Source organism: Meriones unguiculatus, chromosome 10, assembly GCF_030254825.1.
Source record: "Meriones unguiculatus strain TT.TT164.6M chromosome 10, Bangor_MerUng_6.1, whole genome shotgun sequence".
In the NCBI taxonomy this organism is placed as follows: Eukaryota; Metazoa; Chordata; class Mammalia; order Rodentia; family Muridae; genus Meriones; species Meriones unguiculatus.
Window position 1 is genome coordinate 93,996,105 of NC_083358.1, and position 16,282 is coordinate 94,012,386.

Genomic DNA, 16,282 nt, shown 5'->3' on the forward strand with positions numbered 1-16,282 from the left:
GGTTCCTACATATTTTTAATTTTTTTTAATATTAGTTACAGTTTATTAACTTTGTATTAGCTGTATCCCACTCCCTCATTCCCTCCCAATCCCATCCTCCCTCCCTCATTTCCTCCCTGCCCCTTTCCAAATCCACTGATAGGAGAGGACCTCCTTTAATATTTTTTAGTCTTTTTAAGTCTTTTTTTTTCCTGAGACCATAAAACAATTGTTACTCCAGCACTGACAAAAAGAAAATTATTTTATGTGATTCATTATTTTATTGATTTTTTTTATTTTTTTTCCTTGTCTTCTCATTTTAAATGGCACACATGGTATATTAATAGATTAAATGTAAGACTATACATTAGATATAATTTTAATTAGATAGGTTATAATATAGATAAACTGTAATTAGATATAATATATACAGTATAGTCTTTCTCAGCACATGACTTTATTGCTACCATCACCAATGTCAAAACTTCCATTAAAAGTATTTGCTTTGAAAACACTGCTAGTTAGAGTCTTTCAGATGCGCTCAGTAGACTCCTGTCATACGTTCAATGCACATCCCATCTGTCTTTCTAAACGAGGATTGATCATCTTACCCCATGTCCGCTCAATTGATTATCTTTTTTAGGTGTATAGATTTCATTATGTTTATCATATCTTATAGGTCTATATAAGTGAGTATATCCCATGTTTGTCTTTCTCCTTCTGGGATATTTCACTCAGAATGATCTTTTCTAGATCCCACCATTTGCCTGCAAATTTCATGATTTCCTCCTTTTTGATTGCTGAGTAGTATTCCATTGTATAAAAATACCACAATTTCTGTACCCATTCCACCGTTGATGGACATCTGGGTTGTTTCCAGGTTCTGGCTATTACAAATAGAGCTGCTATAAACATGGTTGAGCAAGTGTCCTTTTTGTGTACTTGAACAAACTTTGGGTATATACCTAGCAGTGGTATAGCATGACCAAACCTTTGGCAGAGTACAGGGAATCATAAGAAAGAAGGGGAGTTAGTCTGATGGGGAAAGGATAGGAGCTCCACAAGGACCAAATATATCTGGGCACAGGGTCTTTTCTGAGACTGACATTCAACCAAGGACCATGTATGGATATAACCTAGAACCTCCACTCAGATGTAGCCTGTGGTAGCTCAGTAACCAGTTGGTTTCCCAAAGTGAGGGGAACAGGGACTATTTCTAACAGGAACTCGATGACTGGCTCTTTGGTCTCCCCACCCCCGAAGGGAGGAGCAGTCCTGTTAGGCCACAGAGGAGGGCTTTGCAGCCAGTCCTGAAGATACCTGATAAAACAGGATCAGATGAATGGGGAGGAGGTCCCCCCCATCAGTGGTCTTGGAAAGGGGCACGGTGGAGATGAGGGAGGGAGGGAGGGAGGGACTGGGAGGGAATGAGGGATCGGGACACGGCTGGGATACAGAGTTAATAAAATGTAACTGATAAAAATAAAAAAAAAAGTATTTGCTTGTATACATCCCCATGCAGTATTTTTTTTAACCACTTGAATGAAGTTCTATGAATGCAAAAGGACTTTGTCATGTTTGTTACCAGAAACAAAGAGAAATGTAATGTGTGGAACAACCAAAAGTATTAATGAAATGGGAAGTTTCTATAAGATCTTTAGTGTAGAAGCAGAGCTACCGCTCTTTTGTTACACTGAGTTTACAAAGTAACAGGTAATCTCATATCATTCTGATCACAGTAGTTTTCTTTAAAAAATTACATAAAAGTCAGAAACGTTGAACACAATTCCCTAGCCAAATAATATTATATTCAAGGGAAGATATCAAAGAAAACTGGAAAATTACCACCATTCAGAATATAAAAAGTAGTTCCCATGGCATTTACTGTTGCTTATACATACATACATGTGGTTAGGGCTGTCTACAGAGATTCCTCATATAGAAGACTAATTATTCTTCCCTCAGAAATCACTACTTTCCTGTAACTTTAGATCTATAGGTGAGGCCTTGTGAATTTCCTTTCACTCAAATTAACATGTCAATACATGTTGTCACTGTGTAAGTGTGTTTAGCTGAGCATTTTTTTGAGATTCCATGTGTGCAGTTCTCATGTCATATATAGAGGATATGGTCTCACAGATGAAATCCCGGATCTCTGGCCAGATCTCATCAGAACTGGCTTCATTTTCCGCCTCTGTGGTCTGGTAAGGCTGCTCCCCCATCAGCAGGAAGAGGTCAAAGAGCTAGCCACTGAGTCCATGTCAGAGACAGTCCATGTTCGCCTTACTAGGTCACCCACTTGGATACCGATCTGCCATGGCTACATCTGTACAGGGGTTCTAGGTTTTCTCCATGAATGGTCCTTGGTTGGAAAATCAGTCTCAGAAAAGACCTCTGTGCCCAGAAAAAGAAAAATACTGGGTATTTCTTATGCATAAAGATTAGTAGCTTTATCAAATGGACACAAAATAGGGTCATCCAGAAAAAGAGAAAAAAATGGCTCTGCAAGATTGGCAAGTCTATGTGGATACTTCTTGATTAGTGATTGATGTGGGATGGTTTAGGCCATTGTGGGCTGTACCCATCCTCAGCAGGAGGTTCTAAGTTAGTTATAAATTCATGAGGAAGACAGTAAATATCTTTCCGTGGTTTCTACTTACAGGAGCCTCCCTTCACCTGGGAAACACGATCAATGTAGTTTCAGGGCCCCGAGTTCAGTCTCTTGGTCTCTGCACGGAAAGTGCTGTCCTGCTTCTCAGAAGTGCTGTTTTCCCGGTGCCGCCATCTTGGCTCCCTACCTATAGTGTACTATCTTGATAGTTATTGCTGTAATAATGTTTTAAACAAAAGGAATTGAGCAGAAAAGGTTTTGTTCCTCTGTTCTTCTCCTGACCTCCTGTAAGATCTGTAAAACAAAACCTTTTCTGCTCAATTCCTTGAGCTTAAATCTCTGAATGAAATAAAAGAAACAGTGGATTGTTCAAACAGCTGAAGGAATTGACGGAAAAACATGAAAATACAGTCAGACAGGGGAAAGAAACCAACAAAATAGCTCAAGACCTGAAGATAGAATTGGAAAAATTAAAAAGAACACAAATGGAAGAAATTGTGGAGAGAAAGAACTTAGGGAAGAAAGCAGCAACTACAGAGGTTAGCATAACCAATAGGCTACAAGAAATGGAAGAAAGAATCTCAGGTGTGGAAGATACAATGGAAGAAATAGATGTATCTGTCAAAGAAAATGTTAAATCTAAAAAATTCCTGACACAGACCGTCCAAGAAATTCAAGACAACATAAAAAGACAAAACCTAAGAATAATAGGAATAGAGGAAAAAGAAGATTCCCTGCACCAAGGCCCAGAAAATATTTTCAACAAAATCGTTGAAGAAAATTTCCCCAACTTAAAGGAGAGGCCAATAAGAATACAAGAGGCCTATAGAACACCCAATAAATTAGACCAGAAAAGAAAATCCTCCCACCACATAATAATCAAAACTGTAAGTATACAGAACAAAGAAAAAATACTAAAAGCTGCAAGAGAAAAAGGCCAAGTAACATATAATGGCAAACCCATTAAAATCACACCTGACTTTTCAACAGAGACTACGAAAGCCAGAAGGGCCTGAACAGATATCATGCAGACCCTAAGAGAACACAGATGTCAGCCCAGGCTACTATTCCCTGCAAAACTCTCAGTCCTCATAGACGGAGAAAACAAGATATTCAATGACAAAAGCAAATTTCAACAATACCTACAAACAAATCCAGCATTACAGAAGACACTGGAAGGGAAAATACAACCCAAGAAAACTAGCTACATTCAAGAAAACACAGGAAATAAATAACCCCACTACAGTAAAACAAAAAGCAACCAAGCACACAACCATATGACCACAGCCAACATCAAATTCAAAGGAACTAACAGCCACTGGTCATTACTCTCTCTCAATATCAATGGACTTAATTCTCCAATAAAAAGACACAGACTAACAGAATGGATGCGTAAACAAAACCCAGCAATCTGTTGTATACAAGAAACACACCTAAGTCACAAAGATAGACATTACCTGAGGGTAAAGGGATGGAAGAAGGCTTTTCAAGCAAATGGACACAAGAAGCAAGCAGGAGTAGCCATTCTAATATCTGATAAAATAGTCTTTCAACCAAAATTAATCAAAAGAGATGGGGAAGGACACTTCATACTCATCAAGGGAAAATTCCACCAAGAAGACATCACAATCCTGAACATCTATGCCCCAAATAAAAGGGCACCCACATTTGTGAAAGAAACATTGATAAAACTTAAACCACATATAGATCCCCACACACTAATAGTGGGAGACTTCAACACACCACTCTCAACAAAGGACAGGTCAACAAAACAGAAATTAAACAAAGAAACAACATCTCTAACAGAGGTCATGAATCAAATGGACCTAACAGACATTTACAGAACCTTACACCCAAACACAAAAGAATTTACCTTCTTCTCAGCACCTCATGGAACCTTCTCCAAAATAGACCACATAGTTGGTCACACAGCAAGCCTCAACAAACACAGGAAGATTGAAATAATCCCTTGTATCCTGTCTGATCACCATGGAATAAAGCTGGACCTCAGTAACAACAAAAATAGCAAAAAACCTACACATACATGGAAACTGAACAACTTGCTACTAAAAGACAGCTGGGTCAGGGAAGAAATAAATAAATAAATTAAAATCTTCCTAGAACTCAATGAAAATGAAGACACAACATACCCAAACTTGTGGGACACAAGGAAAGCAGTGCTAAGAGGAAAGTTCATAGCACTAAGTGCCTTCAAGAAGAAATTTGAAACAGCACATTCAAGTAACTTAATGGCTCAATTAAAAACCCTAGAAAAAGAAGAAGCAGACACACCAAGAAGGAGCAGACGGCTGGAAATAATCAAACTCAGGGCTGAAATCAATCAATTAGAAACAAATAAAACAATTCAAAGAATCAATGAAACCAAGAGCTGGTTCTTTGAGAAAATCAACCAGATAGACAAACCCTTAGCCAAGCTAACTAAAAGGCAGCGAGACACCATCCAAATCAACAAAATCAGAAATGAAAAGGGGGACATAACTACAGACACTGAGGAAATCCAAGCGATCATTAGGATTTACTTCAAAAGTCTATACGAAACAAAATTTGAAAATTTAAATGAAATGGACAATTTTCTTGATCCATTCCACTTACCAAAGCTAAATCAGGAGCAGGTAAATCAATTAAATAGTCCTATATCCCCCAAGAAAATAGAAGCAGTCATCGAAAGTCTCCCGTCCAAAAAAAGCCCAGGCCCTGATGGTTTCAGCGCAGAATTCTACAAGTCATTCAAAAAAGAGCTAACTCCAATTCTCTTCAAACTATTCCACAAAATCGAAACAGAATCAACATTACCAAACTCATTCTATGAAGCCACAGTCACCTTGGTACCTAAACCTCACAAAGACCCAACCAAAAAAGAGAACTTCAGGCCAATCTCCCTTATGAACATTGATGCAAAAATACTCAACAAAATACTCGCAAACCAAATACCGGAACATATCAAAGATATCATCCACCATGACCAAGTAGGCTTCATCCCAGGTATGCAGGGGTGGTTCAATATACAGAAATCCATCAATGTGATCCACCATATTAACAAATTGAAAGAAAAAAAAACCACATGATAATCTCCCTAGATGCTGAAAAAGCCTTTGACAAAATCCAACATCCATTCATGTTTAAAGTATTGGAGAGATAAGGGATACAAGGCACATATCTAAACATAGTAAAGGCAATATACAGCAAACCTACAGCTAACATCAAACTGAATGGAGAGAAACTTAAAGCAATCCCACTGAAATCAGGGACAAGACAAGGCTGCCCACTCTCTCCATATCTCTTCAACATAGTGCTGGAAGTCCTTGCTAGAGCAATAAGACAGTTGAAGGAGATCAAGGGGATACAAATTGGAAAGGAAGAAGTCAAATTATCACTATTTGCAGATGATATGATAGTATACATGAGTGACCCCAAAACTCTACCAGGGAACTCCTACAGCTGATAAACACCTTCAGCAAAGTGGCCGGATACAAAATTAACTCAAAAAAATCAGTAGCCCTCCTGTATACAAAAGACAAAAGGGCTGAGAAAGAAATTAGGGAAACAACACCCTTAACAATAGCCACAAATGACATAAGGTACCTCGGAGTAACCCTAACAAAGGAAGTCAAAGACTTGTATGAAAAAAATTTCAAATCACTGAAGAAAGAACTAGAAGAAGATATGAGAAGATGGAAATATCTCCCATGCTCATGGCTTGGTAGGATTAACATAGTAAAAATGGCCATCTTACCAAAAGCAATCTACAGATTCAATGCAATGCCCATCAAATTACCAACACAATTCTTTACAGATCTGGAAAGAAAAATTCTCAACTTTATATGGAATAACAAGAAACTCAGAATTGCTAAAACAATCCTCTACAATAAAAGATCTTCTGGAGGTATCTCCATTCCTGATCTTAAGTTGTACTATAGAGCAACAGTTTTAAAAACTGCATGGTACTGGCATAGAAACAGATTGGTGGATCAATGGAACCAAAAAGAGGACCCAGAAATAAACCCACACACTTATGGACACCTGATATTTGACATAGACACCAAAACCATACAATGGAAGAAAGATAGCATCTTCAACAAATGGTGCTGGTCCAACTGGATGTCTACATGTAGAAAAATGAAAATAGATCCATACTTATCACCCTGCACAAAGCTGACGTCCAAGTGGATCAAAGACCTCAACATAAAACCAGACACATTAAAATGGCTTGAAAAAAAAGTGGGGAATACCCTAGAACTCATTGGTACAGGAGAAAACTTCCTGAACAGAACACCAACAGCACAGGCTCTAAGAGCAACAATCAATAAATGGGACCTCATGAAACTGAAAAGCTTCTGCAAAGCAAAGGACACAGTCATCAAAACAAAGAGACTGCCCACAGATTGGGAAAGAATCTTCACCAACCCTTTATCTGACAGAGGACTCATATCCAGTATATATAAAGAACTAAAGAAGCTGAAAAGCAGCAAACCAAGTAACCCACTTAAAAAATGGGGAACAGAGATAAATAGAGAATTCTCTGTAAAGGAATCCTGAAGGGCAGAGAAGCACTTAAAGAAATGCTCAACCTCACTTGCCATTAGGGAAATGCAAATCAAAACAACCCTGAGATTTCACCTTACACCCATGAGAATGGCCAAGATCAAAAACTCAAGTGACAACACATGCTGGAGAGGTTGTGCAGAAAGAGGAACCCTTCTCCACTGCTGGTGGGAATGTAAACTTGTACAACCACTCTGAAAATCAATCTGGCGTTTTCTCAGACAACTAGGAATAGTGCTTCCCCAGGATCCAGCCATACCACTCCTAGGCATATATCCAAAAGAGGCTCAAGCACACAAAAAGGAAATTTGCACAACCATGTTTGTAGCAGCTTTATTTGTAATAGCCAGAAGCTGGAAACAACCCAGATGCCCCTCAACAGAAGAATGGATGCAGAAAATGTGGTACATCTACACAATGGAATATTACTCAGCAATGAAAACTAAGGAAATCATGAAATTTGCAGGTAAATGGTGGGATCTGGAAAGGATCATCCTGAGTGAGTTGTCCCAGAAGCAAAAAGACACACATGGTATATACTCACTCATATAGACATACAACATAGGACAAACCCACTAAAACCTGTGCATCTAAAGAAACTAAGCAAGAGAGAGGACCCTAACTGAAATGTCCAATCCCAATCCAGAAAGGCAAAGAGGATGGACATCAGAAGAAGAAGAAAACAGGAAACAACCTAGGAACCTACCACAGAGGGCCTCTGAAAGCCTCTGACCTACAGACTATCAAAGCAGATGCTTAGCTTGATGGGCAACTGTTGGGCAGAGTGAATGGAATTTTATGTAAGAACTGGGAAATAGTAAGAGCTGGAGAGGACAGGGTTTCCACAAGGAGAGCAACAGAACAAGAAAATTTGAACACAGGGAACTTCCCAGAGACTCATACTCCAACCAAGGACTATTCATAGAGATAACCCAGAACCCCTGCACAGATGTAGCCCAGGGCAGTTCAGAGTCCAATTGGGTTACATAGTAATGTGAAGAGGGACTGCTTCTGACATGAACTGACTGGCTTGCTCTTTAGTCACCTCCTCCTGAGGGGGAGTAGCCTTACCAGGCCATAGTAGAGGACAATGCAGCCACTTTTGATATGAACTGATGGACTAAGATCAGAAAGGAGAGGAGAACCTCCCCTATCAGTGGAATTGGGGAGTGGCATGCATGCAGAGGGAGGAGGGAGGGGCTTATGGGGGGATGCAGAATGAATAAAGTGTAATTGATGAAAAATTAAAAAAAAGGGAAAAAATAATTTAAGAACCTTAAATGACTTTCAAAAGTGGAGGAAAACATGGAGTTAGTCAATTTACATGGAGCACGTCTTGCCCCTGGGAGCAATGGTCTCCTGAACCTACTCAGACCTCGGACACCACCACTGCTAGTTCTAGAACTGATGCAGGATGTTTCAATGAGGGGGTAAAGGCTTCTCATAATATTTTCTATAAGCCCACACCTGTTTGTTTATATCCCCCATATTCATTATTAGCCAGATAGAGCCAAGTAATTGTGGTATTGATACTTGCTTTTTTGCCCAATGCTGGAATGCTAGTAAATTTGCTAGCTGGTTACTCGCATGCCTCGCTGGTCGCCTGTGCCCATTGATGCCTCTCATGCTATGACTCGCTTCAGACAGAAAAGTGATCTTGGAATTACAGCCGCCGTTGTTACTGCCATCTCATTGGCGGCTGTTGGAGCTACCACCGTGGCATTAGCCAGGAGTCATACTGCACAGACTGCTCAGACCCTGAATAACCTTTTAGCCAATGTAGCTCATGCCTTACATGTATAAAAAGGAATTAATGCTCAACTAAAAGGAGGCTTGATGGTGTTCAATCAGAGGATTGACCTTGTGTAGGAGCAAATTGATACCCTATGGCAAATCGCTCAACTTGGCGGTCAATGAAAGTATGCTGGACTTTGAGTCACTAGCCTACAACATGAGAATTTTCCCTGTGCTGCAAATCTGTCTAAACAATTGTCTAGCTATATTTTAGGTAATTGGACTGGAGAATTCGATACTACGATGGAGCAGCTGAGAGTGGCCATTGTCACGGTAAATTCTACCAGAGTGGACGCAAGACTACCACAGGATTATCATCATGGATTGCTGCAGCCATGAATCATCTGAAGGAATGGGCGGGCAGGGGAGTGTTAGCAGGCTTTCTGGTGTTGGTCTCCTTGGTTTGCCTGTGGTATATATGCAAGATTAGAGTCTCACAACAGTGTAATGCAGCCATGATCATTCAGGCCTTTACAACCATTGAAGCAGGACAGTCTCCCCAAGCATGTTTGGCTACCATAAAAGGTTAAAATGTTACGCTCAGGATGCGAGGCTAAGCCTGCACTCAGGGTCAGCTGCTTTGGACCCAGAGAAGAGCATGTCTGATTGCATGTGGGTTGATGCCCCAGGTCCCGCCTCTGAGAAAAAGGTATCGGACGTGTCTGAAGCTCTTTGGGTGGATGACACCTAAATGAACATCAATACAAAGTCCCAATCTATTTCTAATATCAGAGATCAGACCTCTACTCTTGCCTGATGCGTCTAAAACAAAAAGGGGGAACTGTAGAGAGCTGTGTAATGCCGCGCCTTAAAGATGGAGCTGGTTTCTGCCTTCCACCTTCCTGATGGTGAGTGCTCTCTGTCACGAACAACTCCACATTTGGCTAAGGCTGAGAATCTGGCTTGCTTCCATGTATGTGGACCTATCTGCATTGCCCACGTGGCATGCTGGGGCTGGCTACCCAGAGGCTATTTAAGCTGTGGGATGGCTTTCCCCAGGGTCAGATGATTGTTCAAGGTTCCTGAATAAACTGCATTGGAAAAAAAAAAAAAAAAGATAGTACATTATACCTGGGACTGTAGCCTTTGCTTTTCTATGGATCTTTGTTAGTACATTATCAACCCAAGGGACATAATTTCATTCAAACTATCAATATTTATCCCACTGGAGAGCTTACAAACCACAACAGTGACTACAGCAATAAGACATCCCCAATGGTGCAAAAGTGGCACTGTTTTATTGAGGATAATCCTTTGCTGTATTATTTGACTTAAAGTCTGATCAATAGAAAGAAACTCACACATGATACTATAAACCTAAGCAAGAACCCATGGCTGGAAATGTCAGAGCTAAGAAGACACCTGTATCCTGCCATTTGCTCAACCAATATAACTTCTCACCGTACTCTTAATATTTATTATTATAAGCATGACTAAGAACATCTCTCTGTCATAATAAAAAAAAGGTTGTTTGGTATCAAATTGAGACTATTATTCTATTATAGAGTTCCATAATGAGTCAGAGTAAAGAGTTCTGTACTGCCCAACAGCTTCAAAGATATACCTGCAATAAAACCCTTACACTACTGTGTAAATATTGTAAAAGTCATAGGCCCAGGATGCCTCTTACTGCATAGTGCTCCAAGGCATGACAGGAATGATGAGTTCATGAATTACCAACAATATTGTTGCCTGAATAATACCATCATAATGAAGTCACCAATTGGCTTTCTAGTGTGAACACGAAAATTCCATATTGTCCTACTCCGATGTGAAAAACTGTAGATCGTAAATTGCCAGTGAGTGGAAGACAATTCAGTTCCTTCTGGGAAGAGCTCCTAAATCATATGTCTAATTGCAAATGGTTAGACAGACAGACAGACAGACAGACACACACACACACACACACACACAATGCTGAATGAACTCAGCAAATTATATGTGCTTATTTACATATATATATATGTACAGATAGTAACAATAATGAAAGAAATAACTAAAGAAAAGGTCATGAACCTAAGAGAGGCAGGATATAGAGGAATTTAAAGCAAACTGGAAAATGTGGGAATGGCGTCAATCCATTGCATGAGGATGAAGTTCTCAATAATAATACAAATTGAAACAAAAACTATTAAATCTACTATACTTATTTATCTATGTTATATCTCAATAATTTGGTTGTTATAGGACATCAAACCCAAAATTGTGCCGAAAGGCTAATAATTAGTTTTTCCCTATTAGGTAATTTTAACTGATTTAGATTTCATGTTTTTGAATATATATAGACTAATTAAACATCATTATTTAGATTCACCCTGGGAATTATACAAAACTATGGTTGAAAGAAATTAAAAATTTTATCTGATAGCTACTTCACAATGCATTTTTGTGTGTACCTGAACAAAGTGTTTGTAGAATTCCCTCAAAAAATTTTCACTTTCGTCTGAATTATTAGCATCTCCAACAAATGTACTTTTGGCAATGTCAGAAAGTGACATAAAAGAACCGTTCACAGTCAGTCAGGAAGGCACATTATAAAGTGGCTTATCACACTTCAAACCTCCCATTTTGTCATTCTTAGAAGTTATCTTTCTCCTTGGATATCAGATAGCTCTGACAGACTGAAGCTGTCACCTCATGCTCCACAGTCCTGAAGGCAGAGGGAGCTTTCTGCTAGATTCATAGTGACAGTGGAGGATTTTTATGCATCAACATTTTCCTATACATTTTACATGAATAACTCAAAGAACTGTATTATGAAGCACCAGTTAAACAGGTTATGTTATGGAATATCAAATACATATACACTACAGATAAAAATGTATTAACACACAAATATAAAGCTGTAAAAGGGTCTATTTCTAAGTCTTCTCTAATTAATATATAGTATTTCTAATTAGCATAAAATAATGGGCTTCTGTATGACTTTTTACCCATACTCTTATTTGCATCACCACTACTCTCTCTTCCTCCTCATCCTTGCCCTCAAATATTCTTCTTTTGCTAGTCTTGTTTAGGTAGTTAAATAAGTACACTGCACATGGGGAAAAGCATGCAAAATGTTTCCTGCCCTCTTTGTACATCCTAGTAATGACTATATAATAAATCCAATGCCGATATATTCATATATTTTTCACATGTTTTATACATTATAGTATTGTGTATGTTTGTGTGTGGTTGTGTGTGTGTGTGGGTGTATGTGTGTGTGTGTGTGTATGTATATATATATATATATATATATATATATATATATATATATATATATATATGTATATGGGCAAGACATAGTATTTATCCTTCTTCTGAGTTTGGTTTATTTGGTTTAAAATAATTAAGCCAAATTTTATTAATTTTCCAGCAAATGACAATTTTCTCTTTTTATGTATGAAAAATTTCCACTGTTTATACATATCATATCTTCTCTATGCATTAGGATGTTAATGGGCATCTAGGCTACTTTCCTAATTTGGTCATTGTGAGTAATACAAAGGGTGAGTATTGATGTTCAATGTCTCTCCCTATGTTTTTTTGTTTGTTTGTTTGTTTGTTTTTCCGATTTCATTTGAGTACCTATCCAGGAGTGGTATAGCTGAATCACATTATACTGATTTAAACTGACATTTAAATCAACTGTAAATGAATCAAAGACCTTAACACTAAGACTTCAAACTCTAAAACTGACAGTGGAAAAAATGCAGCAGACAGTTTTGGTATCAACACAGGTAAGGACATTCTGAATATGATTCTAGTAACTCATGAAGTGCAATTGAAATTGATTAATGAGAGATGATTTGTATAAAATGTTCCTTGCAGTGAGGAAAGTATTGAGTAACAAGATGGCTAAAGAACGTAGAAAATCATTGCTACCTGTATAACAAACAATTAGTATGTAGAATATACAAATGTCTGAAAAACTAAATAACAAGAACATTGTATGCAGTCAATAGGTGGACTAATGAACAGATAATACTCAAAAGTGAAGTGAGACTTTCTTATGGATACTTGAAAACAAAGTTTTCCTTCACTAATAAATTGTGAGTTTAAAATTCACCCCATTCAGAATGTCAGTCATCACGACAACAAATAATATAAAGTTTTCATAAGGATGCAGACAAAAGAGATTGATTATGAACTGATAATATTTACTTGCCCAGCCAATATAAAAATCAGTGTGACATTTATCACAATGTGAATTGGGTTAGCCTTAGAGAGACAAGTATTATAGGTTTTCTCTCATTTGTGGTCTAGACTGTATATAGATAAAATCGTGTATTACCTGAAAACCTGAATGTAGAAGTGAGCATTTCTGGGAGAAGAAACAAGAGATTTGGACACATTCATAGGTGGGAAGAGGAATAAGATAGAGGAGAGATGAGCACCATCCACAATATTCTTTACATTTTTCTTCTTTCTGAAAATTTAGTTACCTCACTTAATGTCATAATTTCCTGACCAACCCATTTTCCCTTGAATGTCATAATTTAATTTTTTTCTTTACAGCTACATATGCTCATATACATGTATTTATAAATATAGAGAGCTTTAAACAAAAATAGAACAGGATCAGATGAGTGGGGAGGAAGTCCCTCCCACCAGTGGACTTGGAAATGGGCACATTGGAGATGAGGGAGGGAGGGAGGGACTGGAAAGGAATGAGGGATCTGGACACCGCTGGGATACAGAGTTAATAACCAAAATATCACTAGATATCTATGTCACATACAACGATGTTTTTCCTCTGAAATCTCTTGAGCCAGGCTCCACAGTTCAAATAGTCCTCTGTACCCTCTGCACCCACTGCACAAGGAGGACCATATGGAAGATGCTAAATTCTCATTCCAAAGGGAAAACACAGCAGATATAGTAAGCGGTAGGGGAGGAAAGGGTGGGAGCCTTCCACAGCTCTCCTCTGAAAGACCCCACCCAGCAGGGGATAGACACAGATGCAGAGACTCACAGTTAACCTTTGTACAGGGAGTCTTCTGGAAGAAGGGGGAGAGAGAAGGACACGGAGCGTACATGAGCCACACAAGTAGACTAACAAAGCCAAAATAGCTGGGCCCAGGGGAGACCACAGAGACTGAAGCATCAAGCAAAGATCAGGCACAGAGAGGACATAGACTACCTGCTCAGATGTAGCCCATAGACAGCTCAGTTTCCATGTGTGTTCCCTTGTAATGGGAGAAGAGACAGTCTCTGACATGAACTTGTTTGCCTGCTCCTTGATCACTTTTCCTGGTGGAGCTACCTAGTCAGCCCACAGAGGATGAGGTTCCTGAAAGTCCTGACTGGACTTGATAAGCTGGGGTCATACAGTAGGGGAGGAAGACTTCCCCTATCAGTGGACTAGGAGAGGAAAATAGAAGAGAAAGAGGGAGGGAGGGTGGGACCTGGAGGAGATGAGGAGGGTGCTACAACTGGGACACAATGTGAATAAATTATAAATAATAATTTATAATAATAAATCATGAAAAAATATTATAATAATAATAATAATGAAAAAAACCCACCATGGCCTAGAGGGTAAGTGTTCAAATACACGAGCTTACAGGGATCATGTTACACTTAAACTATAAACCTTCACTGTAAAACTTTTCTTAGTTTCATAAAATCCTATTAAATTTGCATCACTGTCCTTTTCAGAAAGCCCTTTGTGTAGGCCTGTAAATTGGTCCCCCTATAGTTTTTCTAAGCATTCAGAGTTCATGTCTTATATTAAGTTCTTGGGCATATTTGGAATTGGTGTCTGGAAAAGATGAGAAATATGAACATGGTTTCATTCTTCTGAATGTGCTTATTCTGTTTTTATAACATGTTTATTAAAAATGCTATTATTTCTCTGACATAAGCTGACTGACCTGCTCTTTGATCACCTCCCCCTCAGAGGAGAGCAGCCTTACCAGGCCACAGAGGAAGACAATGCAGCCATTCCTGCTGAGATCTGATAGACTAGGGTCAGAAGGAAGGATAGGAGGACCTCCCCTATTAGTGGACTGGGAGAGGGTCATGAGTGGAGAAAAGGGAGGGAGGGTGAGATTCGGAGGGGAGGAGGGAGGAAACTAAGGTGGGACACAAAGGGAATAAACTTTAATTAATAAAAATTAAAAAATTATTTTAAAATGCTATTATTTGTCAAAAACGGCTTGGATTTTAGTTTCTGCTTTTAATTTTGTTGTTTTTATACTGCTGGGTACTTAACTCTCAAGACCTTATGCATACTCATCAAGTACGCTGCGATGGAGAGATTCCATTTCCATTTTTCATATCTAGTAAATATGCATTATTCAAAATTGTCTCTATATTATTTTCTTTTTTAACATTTAAAAAAGATCTCCCATGCTCATGGCTTGGCAGGATTAACATAGTAAAAATGGCCATCTTACCAAAAGCAATCTACAGATTCAATAAAATGCCCATCAAATTACCAACACAATTCTTTACAGACCTGGAAAGGAAAATTCTCAACTTCATATGGAATAACAAGAAACCCAGAATTGCTAAAACAATCCTCTACAATAAAAGATCTACTGGAGGTATCTCCATCCCTGATCTTAAGTTGTACTATAGAGAAACAGTTTTAAAAACTGCATGGTACTGGCATAGAAACAGAATGGTGAATCAATGGAACCGAACAGAGGACCCAGAAATAAACCCACACACTTATGGACACCTGATATTTGACAAAGATGCCAAAACCATACAATGGAAAAAAGATAGCATCTTCAACAAATGGTGCTGGTCCAACTGGTTGTCTACATGTAGAAAAATGAAAATAGATCCATACTTATCACCCTGCACAAAGCTGAAGTCCAAGTGGATCAAAGACCTCAACATAAAACCAGACACATTAAATTGGCTTGAAAAAAAAAAGTGGGGAATACCCTAGAACTCATTGGTACAGGGGAAAACTTCCTGAACAGAACACCAACAGCACAGGCTCTAAGAGCAACAATCAATAAATGGGACCTCATGAAACTGAAAAGCTTCTGCAAAGCAAAGGACACAGTCATCAAAACAAAACGACTGCCTACAGATTGGGAAAGAATCTTCACCAATCCTTTATCTGACAGAGGACTCATATCAAGTATATATAAAGAACTATAGAAGCTGAAAAGCAGCAAACCAAGTAACCCACTTAAAAAATGGGGAACAGAGCTAAACAGAATTCTCTGTAGAGGAATACCGAATGGCAGAGAAGCACTTAAAGAAATGCTCAACCTCATTAGCCATTAGGGAAATGCAAATCAAAACAACCCTGAGATTTCACCTTACACCCATGAGAATGGCCAAGATCAAAAACTCAAGTGACAACACATGCTGGAGAGGTTGTGCAGA

At 38.7% G+C, this 16,282-nt stretch overlaps 1 long non-coding RNA gene across 1 annotated transcript in view; it reads left to right on the forward strand.

Annotated features, from left to right (window-relative positions):
* Positions 1-9,844, forward strand: part of LOC132657060 (uncharacterized) — a 60,294-nt gene extending 50,450 nt beyond the window's left edge. The window contains exon 4 of the long non-coding RNA XR_009594902.1: positions 9,151-9,844. This is a non-coding gene — a long non-coding RNA (uncharacterized LOC132657060). The remainder of the gene's footprint in view (positions 1-9,150) is intronic.
* The last annotated feature ends 6,438 nt before the right edge of the window (positions 9,845-16,282 follow it).